Consider the following 10000-nt stretch of genomic DNA (forward strand, 5'->3'; position numbering starts at 1 on the left):
AGATCAATTATGTTTTTTTCTTCACCCTTTGCCTTAAATCAATAGTCAGCGAGGGAGATGTATTCAGTCATATGTGTCAACAAGCGGAGCCACCAACCTCCTTCATCAGTTATTCAACTGCTCAGTGTGTATGTAATGTTTTATTCCAAAATGAGTCATGTGAGAAAAAAAAGTAACACCTACCCCTGCAAAATGATTGCTGGCATGAAAGTAAAGTTATTAGTTATCTTAAAGGAGAAATCCACCCTCGGATACTGTTACACTGTTAGATGTCATTAATCTGTGATGCATTCCGGGAATTATTTTGTGACTAAGTGTCATAATTAACTTTTTTGGTGTACCCACTTTCCCTCAACCTGCCTTGTCTACTTCTACTTAAGTTAGTGATTTACTACTTTTCCCAGAATGCCTTTCAACAACCCCCAGAGAAAGGGTATTAACTTTAAGGCAAAGGTGGGTATATGGGCATATAAATATAGCAGCCAGCCAACTAGTTGGTGAACATTGGGGCGTGTCTATGATTACACAACTACTATTTATTTATACTACTATTTACACAAAACACAACATGTCTTGTAACTGCATTGCATTGTGGTCTATTGAGGCTACTGTCAGTGGAGAAATTGGTATCTCTTCCTCTTCTACGATGAATTTCTCCCTGTATGATTGTTGAACGTTGGTGCAAAATGAGTCTAGAAAGAAGCCCTTTCTCTTTGATTCTGAGGGACTGACACCAAAACCTGATGTTTACCTTTAATGTTTTAAATAACTGAAAATTCGTCTATGTTTTCTTAGCAATAAGAAAAATGCAACACCCAGCAATAAAATGGACTCAGAAATGCATGGTGCATCGTTTTGTTTTAGGGTGGATTTTTCCTTTAAGGTGCAACAACATTCTTTCCCAAAATAGATATGTAGCATTTGGGAATGAAACCTTTCACATAGACCTACTTCTTTCCTCCCTGCATCACCCGTTCCACCTTCCCATCATTCACCTCTCCCGCTCTCCCCCTATCCTACCATCAGCCCATTCACCTCCTCTCCCACAATCAGCCCTCTCCCTCTGTCTTTCTCACTTCCCCCACCCTTCTGCTGCCTCACTCATCTCATCTCCCTGTCCCTCTCTCTCTCTCTCTCTCTCTCTCTCTCAGTCTCTCCTCTCAGCACTGCCACTCTCATTCCCTCTTTTTCCTGTCCTCTTTTGTCTTCTGCCATCTCTCCATCTCATGCGGACCAGAGCGGCCGGCTGGCTCTGCTTTGGGCCAGGCTCCGGCTCTGTGCTGCCGGTGAATTATTAACCAGGCTTTGATGCTTATTAATTGTCCCACTCAGTAATTGAGATGCTCTGTGGAGCCCGTCCCCATGGTGACATGACAGCCAGCCGCCTTGCCTCTCACCCGCAGAAACACAGAAAAAAAAGAGAAATGGGTGGGTGGGGGTGGGGGGGGGAGAGAGACGGGGTAAGGATGTGGAAGAGAGGAAAAGGGCATCTGCAGGTCCTTGAAAAGTCTGGAAAAGTCTTGTAATAAATTTAATTTATTATTATAGAGTTATAATGTCTTAAATACAGCTATTAGAGGTCCTATTTTTCTCACCATGCATAACAGGTTTCTCTGCGCTGCTTGTCCACTCTTAAGCGGACCTTCAGGTGACTCGAGACACCCGCTGGCGGCCATATTGGAAGTTCTCAGCTCCTCCGCGACCGTGGCTGTGAACAGCTGGTTGTGTTTCTGAACACAGGCTTTGACTTGGCCATCACAATTCATTAGACATGGTTAATTTTTGTGCTGTTTTTGACTGGAAAGTGATCATTTTGTCATTGATGCATCTGGTCCATCAATGTCTTGTAAACACATCTGATTTGCACACTAGCTAACAAAGGCTATCTAGTAGAAGCTAGCGATAGTAGTGGCTAATAATAGCATGTTAGCAATAACATTAGTTGCTTTACTAAATTAGCCTGCTGAGTCGTTAGCTAGCTAACAATGCCAAAATGTTAGTGTTCGGGTTGACTGAGCCTCAGGCTACAACAATATTTACTGTGTCACAGTATCTTAAATTTGGAAACAAATCTATCTTATCAGACCATTCACTTTTACATATAGTGTTACTGAATGGACACCCACACCACAGTCTTTTTCAGGTATCTCTCTTTTTCTCACCAGGTTATATATTTAGCCGTTATTTGTGCACAGTCGAGTCCTTCATGTTGGTGCCAGCCGTTGCTAGGAGATTTGTGATGCAACCGCAAAGCCTTTATATATCAATATAGCGCAGGGTTAGGGGATGTGTGAAACATTTTTTTTGTCACCGTGACTGCTTTAACAAACACAATCAGACTTCAGGTCCCCTGACAATTAATTTCCCATTTGTAGTTGCAGAGCTTTGATTAGCTATGTTCAGGCGGAAATAGGCTGGTTTTGCCAGCTTTGTTTCTTTATTTTGTTTTTTAAATTGGTCTTAAATTCAATTCCAGGTGGCATTAAAAAGATTTTAAAGAGTCTTAAATTTGGGTTTCTGAAACTTGCAGATACCCTGGAGAAAGAGAGAGAGAGAGCGAAGGAGAGTGGGCAGAGGAGGTGGAACGAGGATGGAAAGAGGAAGGGGGGGATGAAAGGGAAAGAAGAGGAATAGATAGGCATAGACAGAAAGGGAAGGGTGTGGAAGAGAGAAAGAGAGTGATGATGGAGGGATGAGACGGGAGGAGGTGAACACGGAGAGGGAGAAAGGGTGAGAGGGAGAGATGAGGTGTAGAAGTAAGGTGTGTGTACATGTAAATACAACTGGTTGGTAGGAGCTTCTCGGCCTTGGCCTGAGACACGCTGACCACACAGTGTAATGTTTCCACACAGGACCCGGGCCATGTCACATGTCAGCCAGCCACTGTTTGACACTCTGAGGCAGCCAGCAGTACACACACACACACACACACACACACACACAGACAGACACAGACACACTAGCTCATACTTACACCAACCAGGATTAATGACTGGAGGACCGCAATCAGAGGCCGGCCTCCATCCCCTTACTGTGGCAAGTTGCCGGACGATGACATCATAGGCCCCACCCCTTGGTGACCTGATGGTGAAGTAGGACAGACTGGGCTTAAGATGCCCTGACACACTGTCGCCACGGTGACAAGACAAGCGAACGCGCACACACATACACACACACACACACGCACGCACACAAGCGCAGTGTTCTGCCCACTGACGCCAAATCAGGTCAGTCTTTGGTGTGTGTGTATGTGTTTCCTGGAGGGTGTGTAATGCATGTCCTCAGTGAAAGGGAAGAAATGGGTTGATATTGGAGAGCGCTGGGATAGCAGGTGAAATGCACACTCTTTTTCCCCCTCTCTCTTTCTCTGACCTTATGTGTGTGTGTGTGTGTGTATTTTTGTATGTCTGTCTGTGCCTCTGTGTGTTAGATCAGAGAAAGGCTGTAAATTTTGACTATTTCTGTCTGTCATTTTAGCTCCAATGCTCCCTTCAGCAGCTTGAGTCTATGAAATGCGTTTTCATTTAGACCGATCCAACGGCGGTGACTCTGCCAGATCTACAGAGGTTGCCCATCATGCCGTCTGCTGGTCCAGCTGGATACCAAACACTGGTCTTGAGCGCAAGCGATGTGATCTCTGAGATGGCAGAACAGACAGGCTGATTTGATTGGGAATGTCCGTTCTTCTAAATCTAATTCTCTTGCCTCTATTCCCTTCCGCCACGCTATTGGACCACAGACCCGCCGCTCGCTCTGGTGGCGGGCTTTGATGCAGTCGAGCACCAATCGGAATCGCAGCCACCCCACCCCCCACCCCCCACACTCACCCCCAGCTCGGCTCCTCTTACATTATTAGCCGTCTGTGATGTTATATTAAAGATGCATGACTCTCACACTGTCTCACTCAGCATGGGCCTTGTGTGTGTGTGTGTGTGTGTGTGCGCTGACACGCTTGAGTGGCTGAGTGAAAGAAGGAGGGATAAACACACACACACACACACACACTCACTCTATTGTGTGAATGCGTGTGAGCTATCTCAATGCCGAAATTTGTTATTTGACAGATGGACGTGGGAGGTTGTCACTGAGACTAAATGCTCCTGAGAGAGAGACAGAGGGACAGAGAGAGAGAAAGAGAGAGAGAGAGATAGAGAGAGAAAGAGAGAGAGTGCTGTCTGGTGAGAGAGAGATAGTGAGCTAGATGGACAGGGAGTGGGAGGGGGTTAGCTCCACAGTATTGATATAATGCAAGCTTTGAGTGCCCTGTCTGCTTGGTTGAGTGCTTCTCTGTACTGCTGCATATGGTGTGTGTGTGTATGTGTGTGTGTGTGTGTGTGTGGGGTTATTTTATCAGTAGCGTGTGTGTGTTTGGGACTGTTTTTGACTGTGTGTGTGTGGGTAGAAAAAAGGAAATAGAGTTAAGCTTGTATGTGTGTTTAAACCAAGCCTCCCTCTGAAGCCCACTTTAGAATCCCTAGACACTAGACACTCACAGATCACACACACACACACACACACACAGTGCTTTTGTGCATGTGTGTGTGCGTGCGTGAGTGAGTGTATGTGAAGTGATCGGTCTCCCTGGCTGTATCAGTGTCCTAATTGGACTAACCAGATTAATGAGGTGAACTAGATTCTCCAGCTCTCTCCTCCCCTCTTTTGTTGTCAGGGCACAGCACCTCAGTGTGTGTGTGTGTGTGTGTGTGTGTGTGTGTGTGTACATGTTATGTCCAAGTCCGGTTACAATTCATTGACCAGAAATAATTAGACTTTTGTAGTATGTTAGAACTTCACTAATATGAACCACCTGTGGAAAGGCCCGGTAAAACATTCAGATGACTGAAATACACTGAAATACTGGAGGCTTTTTCACTCAAAATACGAGACATGCACGCAAACCAGACCAATGTCAAATGTAGTTCAGAAGTAATTCTTACCGTTTGTTTTAACCTGCATAACCTGCTTGAAGGGTGGGGTTTATTGTATCAGGACATTTCAATATAGACAGGTGATTTGACAATCACAGAAAAGTAAACTAAGTTGACTTTCAAATGCTTTCCTGTGATGCCAAAACTTTCTGACTCATCGTGTCATCCTATTAGGCTAACCCCACCCATCTGGCACCTCAGTAGGTTAAAACAAACCACAAAAAGTATTTCCAAATACTATTTGCCCCAGGTGTGCTGCCAGCTGAGTCTGGTATTGTGTATGAGCTTCCATTGCAGCCATTCATCACTTATACAGAAACTCCCCACAGAGAAAAGTTTCTGGAAAATTCTATGTGAATGCAGCTACTTTCCTTTAGACGTTTTATGTGAATGTAGTCAGTTTCTTATAGAGGGCTGTCAGGTGACGTAACGCAGCCTCTGGCAGCAATAGTGGAGGTCCTAGCTCTTGCATAACAATAGTGAACAGCTGGCTGCCTTTCTAAATGTACAGCTTTGTTGTCTCAACAGAATTCAATAGGTGAGGCTTAATGTACGCTGAGCTGGTCATTAATGCATAATAATATCTTTAGTAACACTAAAAATGATAACATTGTTTTGCAATAATGGCCGATTCGCTGTACATTATCCCACTTATTACACAGCTACTTACTAAATACATTAATCATTTGACATTAAATATTGATGAATTTATTACAAGCAAAAGTAATTTACAAGCTTCTGCCAAAAATGGTTCAGCAGGACTGCAACTCTGTAGCATCCCTGGCAACACTGTAGCAGAACTGTAACCATAGAAATAGGTTACAAATAGTAAACAAATCCAGCAAGATTGTCATGTGGCCTCTAACCAGCAGTCAAATGTTTTGTGCTCTCTGATTACATTAAAAGTAATATTGGTCAGATTTAACCTAGGTTTATCTACAGTCACCAAGGAGCAACATATTTTTGGTTTGGCACTAAGTTCTACTAGTTTTTGATTAGAAATCGACAAAATGGACCAGACTTCTTGACTGTAGAGCGATATGATTACATGTGAAACAGTGGTCTGTTATTCAGAAATAACATACCTCAGAATGCGTTCATTAGCCAATCAGAATTGAGTATTCAACTTGTAATAAACAGGTTAATTTCTGCGCTGTTTTTTTTTTCTTTGAATTGAGAATTTTGCCAAGGATGCATCTGATCAATTTTGTGTTTAGATAATGTCAGCTTGTTAGCGAGCTGACCTTAGTATCTGGTCAGCTAACCCTCACTGTCTTGTTGTTAACACATCTGATAGCTAATGTATCTAATAGAAGTTTAATAGTTTTCATGGCTAGCTGTCATGTCACCCATCTCTGATATGACTGAGGTTTCTCCCTGACTCTACCACTAAGTCATACATACTACATTGGTTGTCTATGGGAAGCATTTTAGCTGAAGTGATTCTAATGTGGCATTTTAATCAGATTGTACACAAATATGGATGAGTATGTTTATTATTGTAATACTGCAGATGGCTGACCACAGAAGTCACCCCAGTGTGATGTGTTGGTATTTTACTCAACAGCTTCAGGGGTGGCAGTGAGAAAAAGCTGTGATGAAACCTGCCTTACGAGCTGCTCACCCACCTAAAACAATTTCATAATATGGGTTTCAATGGAGTTTGGTTATTATATGATAATGATTATGGTAAATGCTGTATAAATTGTTTTTTCACCCTGCCAAGAATACAATTCTGGGGGAAAGACACTGAATTCAATTCAACCTTTATTTAACCAGGCAAAGAAAAGGCTGAAAACTTGTATTTTGGGGAATTTTTTGGCATGAAAATGGTCAAATTTAAAGATTCAAATGAAGACTGATGAGATGGAATATTGGCACAGTCTAATCGGTCTTGTAGCCCTAATTCCTACTGATCTCAATAGAAAAATTAGCTCGGAGGAACCTCACGGCTAAAGTGGCCCTATATAACTGGTGACGGGGGATCGGTGGTTTTTGGCTGGCGTGCCACCTCAGGACCTGAGCACTGAATCAATCACGGTGTCGTCCATTTATTCCACACTATACCAAATTACTCTGAGTCCATCTTCCAGCTGAAATCCACTGAGATGCGCCGTTACGCAAGAGGCTGCATTCGGGGATTAGCACAGTATTTTCAAGGGTAGACATCAAGAATCCGGTGGTGTTTATGGGTTACAAATCCCATGCTGTTGTTATGTATTATGCATACAAAGAAAGAATAATGCACGCACGCACACACACACACACACACACACACACACACACACACACACACACGTACACACATATCCCCTCTGCATCTTCTGTTGAGAAAGGTCCTTTGACAGAAACACTGATTACACAATAAAAATTGATGATGAGTTGATATGAGTGTATGAAAACCTTCTTTGTTAATATGGACTGCCAACTTTCCATGCACCACAAAGGAGAACGCAGCAGTGAGTGTATTTTTTAATCTTTTTTGGACCTATAAAATGTATGCAACCAAATATATACATGTAACGACTCTGCTCTCTAGTGTAATTTGTCTCAGTACTTTTGGATCAGAAAGTGCAGTTTCTCCAGCATTTACAGTATTCATATTCATCTGATATTCACGGTAATTTAAGTGCCTATTGCCAAGCTTTTTGGGTGACTCATAAATTCCATATGATCCACAGAAGACTCCTACTGCACATCTATTAAATACCTTTCCTCATGGTTGTGTGCCTCTGCACTGCCATGCTGCTGTCATGCAGCCAGTGGGCTAGATGGTGTGCGTGAGTGTGTCTGATGGGAGGCAGGGGGCGGGAGGAGGGGGGTGGGGGGTGTATGGACATTGCTTTTGCATATTTCTCTGTTTATGATCTTTGTGTCTCATATTCAGTAATGCATGGAGGTGTATGTGTGTGTCTGCCTTGTGTGTGTGTGTCTGACTGTTGCATAAGAGGATCTGCTGCTGTCCCAGAGCTTAACTAAGGATTTAAAGCTCTCTTTCTCACTCTCTCTCTCTCTCTCTCTCTCTCTCTCTCTCTCTTCCTGTGTCCTCTGTCTCTCTAGCGCTCCCTCTTTCTCCCCCCCCCCCCCCCCACTCACTCGCTTTTTCTAATCTCTGTAATTGCATGTATATTATAGCGGAGTGATGTCATTTTTTGTTAGATAAGTATGTGTGTGTGTGTCTGTGTCTCTGTGTGTGTGCGTGTGCGCACGCATATACTGTATGTGATTGTGTGCAATTGTACATTCTTACGTTCAGTGTGCATATAAAAAGTTTCCAAAATGAGAGTGCCTCCATTTTAATGACACTTACTCTTACAGAATGATTGCTGGTGTGAAAGTAAAATTCTCTATGGCTTATTATTGAAGCTCTTAGCTAAATAAAGATATATAATGACAGTATAATGATTAATAAGAATAAATATATTATGTAATGATTTAATCAGCTATTGAATATTAAAAGTGGATATATGATATATAATTGGCATCAATTTTTTTTTCAGTTTTTCTGCAGGTCATGCCTTGTATGTAGAGATGTTAGATTTTAACACAGGTGTATTCAGCAGCTTTGCTTCTCCTTCAGTGATCTTATTCAACACTCCCAACGACTAGTCTGTCTTTGGTTGGTCTAGCGTCCCTGTTAGCATTACAAAAGGTATTAATTCTTACCATTTTACAGTCTGTTGACAGTCCGTTACAGAACAGATTTGGCTCACTGATGATCTAAAAATAGGTGGTTTGAATGCGACTCCACAAGCATTATTTTCTCTGACATGCGATGTTGCAAACCTTTTAGCCAGTAACTCCACAAAGCACAGGAACAACTTGTTAAGGAAGCTGAATCGCCTTTTCCTTGCATCCCCTTGCAATTTGAACATTACAGTAGTTCATATTGCGATTTCTGTGTTTTTTTATTTATTGTACAGCCCTTATGAGACCTTATGATGGTGTTGTGGTTAATACTCCCACCTCCTGAATAGCATCCACTATGATAATGATAATAATAATAAAGATAATGAGTGTGATACCTTATTAATCGCCATAGGAAAATCCTCTTTGCTCTTGCCCACATCCACAGGGAGTTCAGAGGTCAGAGGTCAGAGTCAGCTACAGTGCAGCAGCCCTGGAGCTGGGAGGGATTCAATGTCTTGCTCAAGGACACTTCAGCAGGCGGGATGTTAGCCAACATGGGGGCTTGAACCCAGGCTGTCTCTTTAAAGGAATACACCAAGTTTTTGAGAGATTGTCTCGTTGACGTTAACTTACCCTGTTAAGTGATGAGAACACCATTTAGCTCTAAAGCTAAATGGTCATTTTAAATATAATATGTGGCTAAGTCTGGTAGTTTTGTGTAGATTGGTGACATTTACCTGAAGATTTTTACAAAATTCTGTACTCTTTTGAACTACCAGGAACCACTTTCTGTGCAGAAAATTCTCTCTTCCTGCAAGACTTGGAGCGTGACTCGTTTTTGTTTCCATAGGGAGCCGGTGATGGGTGACTGTGTTCAGCTAAAAATTGCTGTGCAGTGGATGAATACGTGGTTGCTCACCTGAAATAGTTACACAAATATACTGTGGCTACAGCTATGTTGAGTTAAGTTAGTTTAGTTTAAGTTCGTTTAATACATAAAAGTGGTAAAAACATACATAACAGTGGAAAAAGATGATAAGAGAATCAAAACAAGTAGAGATTCTGTACAGGCCCATGGTGTAGTTATGGTTTATCTACACAAACAAAACACATCGTAAAAGTGCAAACATCAACCATTATCAAGCCATGATGATGATGATGATGATGATGATGATGATGATGATAATGATTAATGCATAATGATGATAGTGATGAAGATGAGGGTGATGATGGTGAAGGTAATGACCTCCTTTGACGACAATGATGACCTCTTCTATTTATGTTGGCTTGTTTTGTTTATCTGTTTGTTTGTGCTGGAGGAAGCCCCCCTGCTGCACGCACTGTTCAGCTGTATTAGCTCTCATTGATTTACTCTCTCTCTCTCTCTCTCTCTCTCTCTCTCTCTCTCTCTCTCTCCCTCTCCCTCCCTCCCTCTCTCTGTG

General features: G+C 42.4%; 1 protein-coding gene across 1 annotated transcript in view; it reads left to right on the forward strand.

Moving 5' to 3' along the window:
* The window catches only part of prkcea (protein kinase C, epsilon a), a 27186-nt gene that overhangs the window by 3011 nt on the left and 14175 nt on the right, over window positions 1-10000 (forward strand). The gene's annotated exons all lie outside the window — the stretch shown is intronic.

Source organism: Centroberyx gerrardi, chromosome 20 (genome assembly GCF_048128805.1).
Source record: "Centroberyx gerrardi isolate f3 chromosome 20, fCenGer3.hap1.cur.20231027, whole genome shotgun sequence".
Classification (NCBI taxonomy): Eukaryota; Metazoa; Chordata; class Actinopteri; order Beryciformes; family Berycidae; genus Centroberyx; species Centroberyx gerrardi.